Consider the following 14,133-nt stretch of genomic DNA (forward strand, 5'->3'; position numbering starts at 1 on the left):
AATGCAGATGGTGAGGTGGATAGATACAAGGCACGGCTGGTGGTTAAAGGTTATAAGCAAGAATATGGGATTGATTATAAAGAAGTGTTTGCTCCAGTTGCGAGGCTTGACACAATTAGATTGGTTATCTCAGTTGCAGCTCAGAATTTGTGGCCTATTTATCAACTTGATGTCAAGTCAGCATTTTTACATGGTGAGTTGCAAGAAGATGTTTATGTTGAGCAGCCTTTGGGATATGTGCAGCAAGGGAATGAAGAGAAGGTGTACAAGTTGAAGAAGGCACTATATGGACTAAAACAAGCACCCCGAGCTTGGTATAGTCGTATAGAGTCTTATTTTACAAGAGAAGGCTTCGAAAAGTGTCCGTACGAGCATACTCTTTTTATAAAGTCTGAAGCTGCTGGGAAGTTCCTAATTGTCTGCTTGTATGTAGATGATCTCATCTACACAGGGAATGATGAAGATTTATTTAAGAGCTTCAAGCATTCAATGATGGCTGAGTTTGAAATGACTGACCTGGGACTCTTGCATTATTTTCTTGGCATTGAAGTGGTGCAATCTGCAACAGGTATTTTCATTATGCAAAAGAAATATGCTGTGGAGATTTTAGACAGATTTGAGATGAAGACTTGCAATTCAGTTGGAACACCAATTGAACCAGGATTGAAGTTGACAAAGGATCCTAAGGGCAAAAAGGTTGACAACACTTTGTTTAAACAAATTGTTGGAAGCTTGATGTATCTTACAACAACAAGGCCAGATATTATGTATGCAGTAAGTCTTATTTGCAGGTATATGGAGCATCCAACTGAGCATCATCTTTCTGCTGCAAAAAGAGTGTTACGCTACTTGAAAGGTACAATTGATTTTGGTATCTTTTATAAGAAGGGAGAAATGTCAGAACTTGTTGGGTTTACTGATAGTGACTATGCTGGAGATTTGGATGACCGAAGAAGCACTTCTGGCTATGTGTTTATGTTGAGTGGTGGAGCTGTTTCATGGTCTTCAAAGAAGCAACAGATAGTGACTTTGTCAAGTATTGAAGCTGAATTTGTTGATGTAGCAGCTTGTGCTTGCCAAGCTATTTGGCTGAGAAGGTTGATTACAAAGTTTGGTTTTGTTCAAGAGGAACCAACTTCGGTGTTCTGTGACAACGTTTCTTCAATTAATTTGTCAAAGAATCCTGTTTTACATGGGAGGAGCAAACATATAGATGTCAGATTTCACTTTTTGCGTGATCTGTGCAAGGATGGTATTGTTGATATGACTTTTTGTAGTAGTGAAGACCAACTTGCAGACATTTTGATAAAGCCACTCAAGCTTGCTGTCTATGTGAAGCTGCGAGAGTTACTTGGAGTATGCTCAAGGAAGGATGTTGATTCTGATGGAAAAGAGCTCAGCTGCTGGAGTTTTCTGTGCTATAAACTGATGTCTTAGGGAATTCAGTTTAAGGGAGGGTGTTAAACTTTATGTTTTTGAATAAGATAGTTGGGTACGTTGGGTATCCTAATTACTAGGAAGTCAGTTTGTTTACCAAGTCTTTAGGAGTGAAGTTGAGTAGGAGTCTTATTTTGATTTACTTCCTTAATTTGTGTAAAAGCTGTTTCAAGTGCAGTCTATATATGTAATTGAAACAGAGGAAATAACATATGCTTTTGAGTTGAATTGCTCAGTAAGCTTTCAGTTACAATTCTCTCTTGTTTTTAACAAGCGGAAGCGCCAAAATTCCTCCGCCTAGATCTATCGGCGGCAGCGCCAAAATTCCTCCGCCGAACTCCGTCAGCGGCAGCGGTAAAATTCCTCCGTCAATACTAAGCGCCAAGCACCATCCGCCCAAGAAGAGCTCCGCTGGCCTATACCTCCGCCACCACTAGCTCCGCCGGATAGCTTCACCGTTGGCCTAACCTTCCTCCGCTAGCCCAATCCCCACTTCGCTCCTCCGTTGAGCTTGCTCTCCACTAAGCTCCAAGTGATATATTCCATATTGTGCATATATATCATTTGATTTTGTTGTCATCAGTATGGGGCGCCACGCTTTTCACTTGCATAATTTTAGTGGCATATAAATATTGTATCTCAATACATGCAAAGTGTACCCCTACTGGGCAATTAAACCATAATACCTTATTGCATATATGATTGCTTATATCAAGTACATACCAAAGCATGATTATTCAAACATAACCACTATGTACCATTTTGGCTGATTAAACACGGCTTATCACTTGGCAGCAAGCTACTTCACCTAGAAATGCATCTGTAATTTCATTACCATTTGTGGTCAACCACTACATCTGTAATTTCATTACCATTTGTGGTCGACCACTACATTTGCTTATGCACTTTGCTTACAAGTTTATCAAAGTACATATGCAAATTATTGATGTTGACTTTACAAATCCACAAATTACTCACCTATTTTGTTTCAAGGAAATCCAACTATTTCTATTGAACATTCAACCTCAACTACGAGTTAACGGACATTATCGGAATACTTTATCCGCCACAAGAAATGGACAGTCATGCTCGGCCAACTCCGCTAGCCTCCAAATCGGCATAAGATAAGTCACTATATCTTATCTTTTACGCTCTTGCAATTAGAGCTATTGCCATGCATTTGCATGCTTTTACTACTTTTAAGCATGCCCACAATATATCACACTTGATATGCATTTACATGCTTCTATGACTGTCAGCATGCTTACCACTTGTACCACTTTTACAAGTACTTGCTATACACATATGTCATGCTTCTATTTAATTGCAAAATTAAATAAACATTGTGACACTTGTGACTTAATTAAACATGCTCGGATAACACTTGCAATGGTTACGACTCGCTTGGGTATCGAGCATGGCCACGACTTGCTTGGGCCACGCCCCGCATGCTCGCATAGCGCCTATCCGCTCAACTACACCCAACTTACTCGAACACAACCTAACTTGCTCAAACATATCCAACCTGCTTTGATTAAGCTGTAGGTTCACAATGCTTCATAGTTCTCATCGAGAGCTACTCCTAAAATTTGATTTGGACACCCATCACACTTGCCACTATCTATTGTGCATGTTACATGGTCATAAGATCCATATAAATATCACTTGCTTATTTATTGTTCGTACACATAGCAAGATTTACATATACTCTATGTAAATATGTGGTCTAGCCTCCCGGCACCGTACCTTGTCAAACTCTCCCCACGGGAAAGAGACCTAAACGGGTCTAGAATCCACGAGTCTATGGTCTACGACCAACAGCCATGCGGTAAGGCAACGCCTCATAATGATAATGACCGCTGCGCTGCATCGCAGTCAAGCTTTTCTCCTTCGGGAAAGAGTAAAGGGACCGGTTAACACAGCCCACGACAGCCATTGATCCGGCGGTTAACCCCCGACGCTTGGGTATCAAAGATTAGGTTCACTACCTAACACCCACTGCTCGTACGCAGCTCCCCTCATCAAATAATTTTCCGACCATACGGAGGTCTATAGCCAGGAGTCGGGGACTCCTCGGAGGGCCTAGCAGGGGCCCACTAGAAAGGGCATAAAGCGTTTTGCTCCGACAAATTCTAGATGGACGACGCACTTGCACTAATTACGCTCTCGCCTCAGTGGCACTGCCGAGCTTTCACGCTCACACCTTCGCGGCAACCCGAGCTTCCGCTCACGCCTTCGCGGCAACCTCGAGCTTCCCCTCACGCCTTCGCGGCAACCCCGAGCTTTCGCTCACGCCTTCGCGGCAACCCCAAGCTTCCGCTCACGCCTTCGCGGCACCCTCGAGCTTCCCGCTCACGAGTTTTCCGCTCATGTCTTCCCGACAACCCCGAGTTTTATGCTCACGCCTTCCCGGCATTCTCGAGTTTTACAAATCACATCCCCTCGATACAATACACATTAATGGAACATTGAATTCTTCTACCATTTGTCGTTCGCAACAAATTGAATTCTTTTCGCGTTCCATTAATACGAGCGACAACCAAACAAACACAAGCGTTCGCGTATTCATCGATAATGAAATTACAAACGCTTGCCTCCATGGCACCCATGCAACTTACACCGAGCGTAACCTCATCAACTCGACCTCAATCGTTCTCTTGCGAGCACCACGCGCATCATATGCAATTCATATGTTCACACAACCACATGCGTGCTCAAGTTTATACTTCATACTCATACTCGGCACCATTTACATGTATACATCGACATGTATCATGCACCTCGTACATTCATATATGCCAACGCATATCAATGCAACTCAAATTTGTTGCCCAATACAACAAGCATTCTACATATGCGAACTTTTGTCTTTGTTGTGCAGGTTATCGAGTCCCTTCTTGCTTACGGAGTTCGGGGACTTTTAGGGGCTAGGCGCCTCTCGGGCGTTAATTATGTTTGGTGACATCATGTGTATAACTCCCCAACCAAGAAGCTACTCTTACTCGGAGACTTCGGGGACTTGTAGATACCTCTACTAGTGAGACTAGTTTGATATCTCACCAAGCATAAGTAACACCCTCTTTGGGACACCCACAAGCCATGGTGAGGCCCAACCGCTACTTGCATCTTGTAGCCCTATGTTCAAGCTACGCTACGGTATCCGGAAGTGGCAAACCCATCGTTAAAAAGCCACATTCCCGGCCTTGCCAAGTTGCCTCCATAATAGGCATTTCTAGACTAGAATAGTGATTTTAGTCATCCCACATCTAAGAAAATGTAAAGGAGATGGCTTCCTTCACCTATAAAAGGAATGTCTCCTCCCACAACTCACTCCACTCCATTACAACACACTTTGTAATCTTGTTAGGTCGCAAGGCTCGACACACATAGTTTAGCATTCAAGTGGACGTAGTCTCCCGCTAAGGCGGGAGACGAACCACTATACTTCTTGTGTCATTCTCTCTCTCTCTCTCTCTCTCTCTCTCTCTCTCTCTCTCTCTCTCTCTCTCTCTCTCTCTCTCTCTCTCTCTCTCTCTCTCTCTCTCTCTATTTATCGTTAATTAGACCCCTCGGTCACAAACATTAACAGGAACAATGATGCTAAGGTTTTCACCATCTCGCACGCATTATTTATTAGAAAAAGATACACTAGGTAATGTAGACTCGTAATACTAGAACTTTGAGTAAGGATGGCAAAAGTCTCCACTGAGGCAGGTCTCCATATATTGGATCTCTACCCTAATGGGGAATAATCTGGGGACAATTAGGGAATGGGAACAGGGATCCCTGATCCCAATTTTGGTTTAATCGGGGATGGCATTGTAATCGTGTCTCCAAACCCGCCCCAATAGTGGTTTATTTTCTTTAATTTTTAATTCAAGAATATATATTTTTGTGCCTACATTTTTTTTTTGTGGTTTAACTTTATATTAAAACGTATATTTCGTAAGATTGAGATCCATTTTAGTATGCATTAGAGAAATAAGAATTTATGTTATTCTGATTTTAATTACTAATAAGAGAAAAAAAGTTTAACTCTTTTTTTTTTTTGGTCTATGTCGTTGAACCTTATGACTAAAATGCTTCTTAGGGATCAATATTGTCAAAATTTTCATTTCTGGTTGAAACTAGGTCTTCTCTTTCTGATAATATATAGGACCATATTGAGATTTATTAGAGATTATTATACAAAAAAACACTGTCAACATCGTTTTCTTGTACATTATAAGCACAATCTATGACAGACCGGGCTCAGAGAAATGGAAGCAACTAAAGGAAATGACAACTAAGTATCCATCACTTTCTTTCGTTTTTGTTTTTAGTACGAAGTACGTCTTCATCAAATTTCGGTTTACAATATCTCCTACAAAGGACAATATATGAAACATAAGATAGAAGAAACCTGAACCTATAGTTTATTGCCCATATAGTGTCGTGATGTTGTTATGTGGAAGCATAACAAATAAGGTATTGATATGAACTTCTAGATTAACAAACAATGATAAAGAAAACAACCAATAAATAACCACAAAGAACAACAAGATTTGTAGTGGTTCATTCAATCGATGTGATTGAGCTACATCCACTTTCGGAGCCGGCAAGATATTCCACTATGATCAATTTGGATAAACATACAATTGGAGTTTATCAATAACTCTCTCTACACAAGATCCCAATACACCCAATCTTATTAACTCTATCTTGATTCAAATAGAGAAGAAGAAGAATACTTACTTCTCATATACAATACATAGCAACACCAACACCGAAGCTCAAGAATCTTCAACTACGGAGTAGCAAAGTCACCAACAAAGAGAGAAAGGCACAACTGGCACAAGGAGTATTCTAGGAAGGCTTCAAATGTTTCTCTCCTCTTCTGCTAGATCCTATGATGGCTGCCCTCTTCAAGACATATACATATAACCATATGTTAATTTAACCTAGGCATATGCACCTCATATAACCTATTACAAAGACATATCAACTTGGGCCAAGCCCATCAAGTGGAGCCAACAAACAACAATCTCTACCTTGGCTTCTCTTGATACGTACATATATAACCTCTAAAGAATCATACATGTATCACATGTAGAACATTATAAACCAGTTTTTTGTTCTGACATCCCTGTAGGGAGAATGAAATGCTAAGAACACCAATCAACTTCAAGCTGAGTTCACAAACAGCAAAAGCTACTTCCAAGTAGAAAAAAGGTTGCTCCTAGAAACTGTGAAAGCTATTCTCATAGACTAACAAAGCTATGAAGATATAAAAGATACAACCAAACTACAAATTACTACTATAATCGAGAAAAGCAAAGAGATTCAATGATACAAAAAGTATGCAGGGTTCAACAATGATATAACTATGTAAAAAATTACTTTCATAGTTGTAAAAATCCACTACTGTAGTTGTGAAAATCTATTACAAAAGTTGTAGAAAGCTACTGTCAATGTTTTAAAAAGCCATTATAACAGAATCTACAGACCTCAGCTTCAAAAGATACTAACAGAGACATAGAAAGCTATTATCACCGTGTTGAAAAACCACTATAACAGTTATAAAGAGCTACTGACGTGAAATCTATCACAACGAAAATAGAAACTACTAACATCAGTTTGAAAATATACTAGCATAGGAAATAGAAAGCTACTATCATTTTGTTAAATAACCATTTATAACAGTTATAAAGAGCATCAGCATTCCTTGAGCATAAACAATTTGATTAAACCTGAAATAATTCCATATCGACATATCCATTCAACAACAACACAAATTTTAAAACTGAATTTCTAGTATATTTCAATAAAATGTGAATTCCACAACTTGGTATAAGCAAATTTATAAAGAACCAATTAGGAAGCTGGAACGTTGACGAACTTTGTTTTAAAGCAGAGAATGCAGACACAATTCGCACAGTGAGGCAAGGCCACAGGGAGGTATCAAAATCCCAATGAGTTATTATTACACATCCCACTGACAATAAATGAAACCAAACCTTGCAAGGAAAGCACCAGCCTAATGGTTGATGGGATGCAAGAGACAACAAGCCCCTCTAGAAATCAGCAAAAATAGTGCAAAAGGTCACCATGGATGTAGTCATTATCTACCAAGCTGACCAAGAAGTAGCTATTATGCACCTGCAAAGATAAATTGTGTCAACATTACTACAGTAAATGCTACTAATTAATGTTTAGGAAAGAGAAATGAATCAAGAAAGCAAACCTCTTCAAGTAATCTCGTAGATGAGTCGCCCCAAGGATACAAGCGGCCCCATCCTCTTGACCAAAATTCAAATGCCTCGTCCTCCCAAACTGCCTGACTTTTCCGGTGGCTTGCTTAGACTACCAGGCTGAGCCGCCTCCGAATTCTTCTAGACCTCGGCGGAAAACTTCTTTGTCAAAAACCTAGGAACATGCTGCAAATTTTTCATATCAACAAAATTTATAGTCTAACTATAATTGTTGTGAATTTCAAATGTGAACTATTATCGACAAATGCATAGACAAATTTGCAAAAGAAAATTTACATGCTTGACTTTGGTTCCTCCGAACGGCACGACGCGACAAAATTTGGACAATCGAACTAAGAAGAAAGAAGCGTCGAAGAAAGTGATCGGAGATTGTGTGATGAAACTTTGAGGAAGAGATTTTGAAAGAGTGCGATTTACCTTTGCAACATGGCTTCGCTGGAGAGAGATTGTGACTCATTGAAGAGGTGCCAAAAGACGGTGGGTTATCTTAGCTGGAGAAATGGATCTTAGTGATCTTAGATCAAGCAACTGTCGACAACCTCAAGATCGAGTGCTTGGCCGGTTGGTTAAGTGGCTAAGGCGGTAGCGGCGGGAGTCGCAGGAGATAAAGTCGCAAGTCGTATATATATATCTTAGTGAAATTCACACCGTTAATTTCAAAGCGGAGCTCCGCTCTGGATAGGATATGTATGTATATATATATATATATATATATATATATATATATATATATATATATATATATACATACATATCCTATCCAGAGCGGAGCTCCGCTTTGAAATTAACGGTGTGAAGTTCGAGTTTTGGGTCACTTTTCGGTCGCACATCCACATCTCGACCGTTCAGTTTTTAGGTACTAGTGTATAGATCATCTCTGCAAATTTTCAGCCAAAATGATGATCGTTAAGGCATTGATAACTTCCTTAAAGCTAGTACGGTTCATGTTGACAGATTCAGTCCATCCATTGGTTTAAGTGAGTTAGATACCTTAACGATAATCAATTTGACTGAAAATTTGCAGAGATGATCTACACAGTAGTACCTAAAAACTGAACAGTCGAGATGTGGATATGCGACCGAAAAGTGACCCAAAACTCGAATTTCACACGTTAATTTCAAAGCGGAGCTCCGCTCTGGATAAGATCTGTATATATATATATATATATATAGCAAGGATCAGAGGCGCACGTCCGTGAAGTTTTAAACTTGCGAACGAAATATTTGTCAGGCATTGGTTGGTTTAAAGAAATTCACCGAGTCAACTTAATTTTCAAAGCTCATAGCGGGTCCCACATATCATCTTCTCTATCTCTCTTGAAGCTAGGATCCAGATCGAACGAGTTCGACTCGTGTGCCAGGTCGCTGTGCCGGTTCTCAAAACATTTCTCGACTTGAAATTCTGCATCAAGCCGAGGGTGGATGGCTTCACCCACATGGTGGCCGGTTCGTTTCCTGTCTTTTTTTTCGGAGGCGGAGCGATGAAAAAACTAGACCCATCTCAAATGGTATGCAATTCCTCAAATTTCAGTCCCTTCTACCATTGGGTTTCCATAATCGTATCTCATCGGTGAATGGCGACATAGAAGATTTTTTTTTTTTTTTTTTTTAATGAGTTGGTAGTTTGGTAATGCTCCTCTAGACTTCTCTTCTAATTAATCATCGTCTCTCAGATACATGTCCTCCCTTTTTGAGTTTTAATCTTCTATCTCAAAATCAAGAAGTTATCTGGGCATCAGTTTCTCAACTACTTAGTTTTCTTTTTTGTCGGCATCAATTTCTGGGCTCAACTATATTAATTGGAAATTCATGTTTGGATTTACAGAACTGTCTGGGTTTGCTTGACTGTGCTTCAATTAAAAAGAAAAAGAATTCGTGATGAAAGCTTTACATCAGTTACTCCAATACAACCAAAAGCACACTATTCCATTCTTGTAGATGTTTAAAGGTTAGAGAAGATCGATGAGAAGGTCAAAGGGGATGGGATTGTGAGAATGGTGGAAGGGAGGAGCTAATGTGAAGTTTGAGCGGAACTAGAGCAGATGGTGGTTGGTGGGTTTCTTTGGGGAATGAGAGATGTGCAGCGACACTAGAACTCTAGAAGTGCTATGGCCTATGGTCATATATATATGAATATTGAGGCCCTGCCCTGCCCATTTACAGTTTCTAATCAATCTGTTTCTTTTTCTGGATTTGGAGATTGAAGAGACAGAGGAAGATTAGGATCAGGAGCAACTAGAAGAGTTAGAGACAGACGCGGCGTGTTGACTAATTGGACTGGGCGAGAGATAGAGAAGATGATGCCACCCGCAGAAAAATTAAGTTGATTAGTTGACTGACACGTATTTCGTCCGCAACTTTAAAACTTCACGGACGTGCGCCTCTGATCCTTGCTGTGTATATATATATATATATATATATCAAAGAGAGAGTTTGAATTAGATCAGAATACAAAAGGCCCCTATTAGGTGAAAGGGCAAAATTGCCAAACAATAAATAATTTAAAGATGTAAGTGGCCTTATGTATACAAGAAAAGCTAGGTGGTCTTATGACTAATTAAGGGATGAAAAAATGAGACAAAGAATATAAGAGATATGTATTAAGTAATTGAGAGAGTGTATTTAAAATTTCTCTAACATTTATGAGTAATTTTCTAAAAATGAAATAAAATAAAAAGAGGACGTAAGCCAAATGCTCAATAGCCACCAGAATACCTGTCATAAAAAAAATAAAAAAAAATTGCCACCAGAATACCTACTTGGCAACCATATGCCTTTTGATTGGTTTGTTAGTAGTTGAGACGAAACTCCAAAACTACTAAACTTAAACTAACTCAAAATTTGTAATTATAAAGAAACTAAAACACACGTTTTTTCTGCTAGCTTTGTCAACGGTCCAAGTGTCCAACCATACATTTCAAAATTATATATCACAATTAAGAGCATGAGCCACGAGGCAATTTTTTATTTTTTATTTTTCATTTTATTTATTTATTTTTTTAATACGAGGCCATACATCTGGAAGATTATTCTTCAACTTTTGTTTATTATCACGTCATAGTGTTCATCGCCTCAACGGACGTCATGTTTACCCAATTGGTAACATCAAGTGTTAACGATTAAGCAACATGCCGTCAGTCAAATAATTAAGAACAAAAGCAAAGCCACCACGCAACTAAATTACCATTTTTTCACTTGCGTACATATCTAGGCCGGTATTAATAATCCTATTCTTTTTATGAAATCCAAGTAGGGTAGAAACACCATTTCAAGTATTTTCATAACAATTTATAAGGTCTTCTCTTCATAGTCTGTTCATATCAGAATTACTTAAGCCAATAAGACTAAGACTTATGATTAAAGTTAATTGACACGCGACATCATGTGTTAAAAGACTAGTAAGTATGTGTGTGTATTTAATTAGGGTCATTCCACTAAGTGATTCCTTTTTTTAGCTAATTTGAGGGATTGATTATTTCACCAACTTTTTGATTACCTATCAACATCTCTACCGTTCAGTTTTTAGTCATAGTGTATAGACCACTTATGTAAATTTTCAGCCAAATTGATGATAGTTAAGGTATCAAATTAGATTGAATGAATGGACAAACCAAATTTATCCAACCTAAACTGTTCATGTTTAAAAACGTAAATCACGATTATGAATGCTTTAACGATCATCAATTTTGGCTGTAAATTTACAAAAATGATCTACAGATTGAGACCTAAAAAGTAAATTGTCGAGATGCCGTTATATGATAGAAAAGTTGGTATAAGAAGCAATCTCTTAAAATGACAAAAAAAAATCCCTCACTAAAAGGATCCTATATGTATATATACACAGGCACACACACAATTATATATATGTGTGTGTGTGTGTGTGTGTGGAGACTCACAAATAAGTTTGATTAGATTTCGAGTCCAATAGGTATTATGAATCACTGTTGCATGCATAAATATGGAAGAGTGTTTACAAACTATTACTTTTAGCGTTCGAATTGACCCCTTAAATACCTTGGTTTCCTGTTTTTTATTTATTTTTATTTTTTATATTTTTTTAGAAGATCATTATGTGATTTTTTTTAGGAAAATAGATAATTTCATTCATTTATCCATGGTCAGAAGGCACGTACATCAAATGCTGTCTTACACCAGAGTCATAAATGATATAATCAATCAAGCAAAGAACATGTGACCCTCACTGCTAACACATTCGCTCACTTATTGAGCCTAACAACAAGAAACAAAATCGTCCCTACCAACTTCCCATGATGTAGTAACCTAGCCACCTAGAGACCTCAATTGGTGTACAACTAGAGAAACTAAGATGAAAGTAGTAGAAGACTCAACTTCTAGTATTAGGCAAGGAAACCTGGAAAAGCCTAAAGCTTTCCCTTGCCCTTGTCGTTAGGGCTGAGATCAATAGCAGTAACTACTGGGTAAGAGAGTCACAAAGTAGCGACATTCGGCTTCTTGCTAGGACGATGATTCTTGCTCCTACTCCCAAGTAGCTTGCCCGACTTCTTCTTCAACATCACTAGAGTGACATCCATCCAGGTATGAAGGAAGTGAGCCTTGAAGGCTGCAGGGTTGATCAGTTGGCGGGTTAAAGGCTTCCCAATCAGAAAAGATTTGGAAGACCGACGAATAGGGCCGCCACCAGTTCTCCCCAGATCAGGAGCATTACCTCCCTCTGCAAGCGCAAGGGACGCAGCACAGCTAGCGGTGATAGCATCCATGGAGGGCATGTGGCTGAGCGAGGGTTGAGGGTGAGAGACGTAGAGAAGAAAGCTAGGAGAAGAGGAGGCGAGGGCGCCGTAGAGAGCTAGGGTGAGAGAGAAAATCTCTCCTAGGGTTTTTTTTTATATTGTTAAGATCATTATGTGATAGATTTAGTTGAATGCTATTTACCGCAGTCAGCTATTGAGTTTATTATAGAAATGAATAGTCGATCAAATGATCATTATTTTGTTATATATATATATATGTGTGTGTGTGTGTGTGTGTGTGTGTGTGTATTATACTACCTCGCTGTGTTGCCGATCGAATCAAGTGTCACCAAGCAACATTTATCTGCCAACTACTATATCATTTAGTAATTAAGAAAATTTATTTCAAAGACTCAAACAGAATACAGGGAGAAATTCCAAATTCATATACCACTCTCCTTTTTTATCAAGGAAAAATGAAAACGATAAGCAACATTCAACTCAATAAACAATTACGCAGTTACTTATAGAGCTAGATTACGGAATATCTTAATAATTGCTGTCCACATTCAAGACATGTGTTTAGAGCACCCATAGGCCATAGTGGGAATTTGAAAACTTTTTCTAATTTTTTTTACTGTCGTTGTCGTAAAATTCAGTCAAAGAAAAAGAAAGGAAAAAAAATGAAAGCAAAAAAGAAAGATATGAACATTCGCCTAGCTTCCCAAAGTATATTATAAGCCCGTAGACAAAGTCTGCTTATGAGGTTTGGCATCTCCGATCCTTAACTTAGTTGTTGGTCTGACTACAAGGCCTTATGTCTACCTTACTAGTATGTTTTGACCTCCACGAGTGCCCTGCGTATGTTACAACTCCTCAATTGTCTAGGACAAATAAAATATCAGGGCCATACCAAAACGGCTGGTCCGTGAGCTATGCTGTCAGTTTAACATGCTCTCATTCTCTCCAACCACGTCATAGGCCAGACTAGTAGTGTTTTTGCCTCTACACCCGACCTACCGATCGGTTTTGCTTCTGGAACGCAGACCATGTTTCACCTTGTAGTTGATGATCTTTTCTAAATCTCAACACTTTCACTTAGTCTAATAACCCAGCTTGCGGACCGTATTAAAAAAAATCTTCATTCTTCATTCACATAAATTTCATACCTCCAAAAAATTTCTCTTTCCGCCCGGCGGCGCGTCCGGTGACGCTTTTCTAGGACGGGACTTGTTGGCCCTTTGGGCTGGTTGTTTGTGATCGTTGGAGATCGAAGGAGATGGAGGGGAGGATCAAGGTTGTTGGCGGGGGTTTCTGTTCTCGTTGGCCAGGTATGGGATCGGAGCGGGCTCGATCGGCGGATGGACTGTCATGGATGCTGGGTCGGTAGTTTGGAGTGGTATCACGGGCTCAGAGGCGGATTGGAGGTGATGAGGTCGTGGCGGCGACACTTGGCTCGGATCGGATTGACCCAATCTGGGTTCAATTGCCAGTTTACGACCTAGAGAAGGGGTTGGTGGGAAGGAGAGGTGCCTCTCCAAGGCGTGATGGGGAGGGCGGAAGGATGGCGGCAGTCCGGGGAAGGTGGTGGAGCGGCGCAGTGGGTGGTCCGGCGGAGGCCGTAGCGGTATCAGGCCTAGGTTGCTTGGCGGCCATGATTTTCTTTGCTCCAAGGTTGCTACTAGGGTTTGGGTTTGGGCTCAATTGTTGGGCCCTGCCCTAGCTCTTTTTCTAGT

The 14,133-nt window shown here is 39.7% G+C and overlaps 1 long non-coding RNA gene across 1 annotated transcript; it reads right to left on the bottom strand.

Moving 5' to 3' along the window:
• Positions 1-7,177: 7,177 nt before the first annotated feature.
• On the bottom strand, positions 7,178-8,291 carry LOC133707962 (uncharacterized). The gene is made up of 3 exons (XR_009845463.1): positions 8,106-8,291; positions 7,661-7,853; positions 7,178-7,575 (listed from the first exon to the last, which is right to left on the bottom strand). It is a non-coding gene; the product is annotated as an uncharacterized LOC133707962 (long non-coding RNA).
• Positions 8,292-14,133: the final 5,842 nt, after the last annotated feature.

Source organism: Rosa rugosa, chromosome 5 (genome assembly GCF_958449725.1).
Source record: "Rosa rugosa chromosome 5, drRosRugo1.1, whole genome shotgun sequence".
In the NCBI taxonomy this organism is placed as follows: Eukaryota; Viridiplantae; Streptophyta; class Magnoliopsida; order Rosales; family Rosaceae; genus Rosa; species Rosa rugosa.